Consider the following 684-nt stretch of genomic DNA (forward strand, 5'->3'; position numbering starts at 1 on the left):
AAGAGAAGTCCATCTAAAAAAAGCCCAAGACCAGACAGATTTACATCAGAATTCTACAAGGCCTTGAAAACAGAGCTCACACCAATACTATTCCAACTCTTCAATGAAATTGAAAGAGAAAGTTCATTACAGAACTTATTCAATGAGGCCATCAAAACACTCATCCCCAAACCAGGCAGGTACTCATCAAAAAAGAGAACTTTAAACATATTTCTTTGATAAACATTGATGCAAAACTTCTCAACCAAATTTTGGTCAATCGACTTCAAGAATTCATCCAAAAAATAATACACCACAGTCAAACAGGATTCATTTCAAGGATGCAAAGTTGGGTCAATATACGCAAATCAATTAATATATTACATCGCAACAACAAGAACAAGGATGAGAACCACACTGTTATATGAATTGTTTGAGAAAAAGCATTTGACAACATCCAACAAACCCTTTATGATGATGGTTCTGGAAAAATTAGGAATCCAGGGAACATTTCTCAATAAAATAAAGGCTGTATATGACAAGCCTACAGCCAGCATTATACTTAATGGTGAAAATCTAAAGCCATTTCCTCTTAAATCAAGAAGGGGACAACGGATTGCTGGGTCATAGGGGAGCTCTATGTGGAGTCTTTTGAGGAAATTCCATACTACTTTCCAAAGTGGTTGAAAAAGTTTATACTCCCAC

This window comes from Dipodomys merriami, unplaced genomic scaffold (assembly GCF_024711535.1).
Source record: "Dipodomys merriami isolate MVZ:Mamm:240054 unplaced genomic scaffold, mDipMer1.0.p SCAF_1634, whole genome shotgun sequence".
NCBI classification, from domain to species: domain Eukaryota; kingdom Metazoa; phylum Chordata; class Mammalia; order Rodentia; family Heteromyidae; genus Dipodomys; species Dipodomys merriami.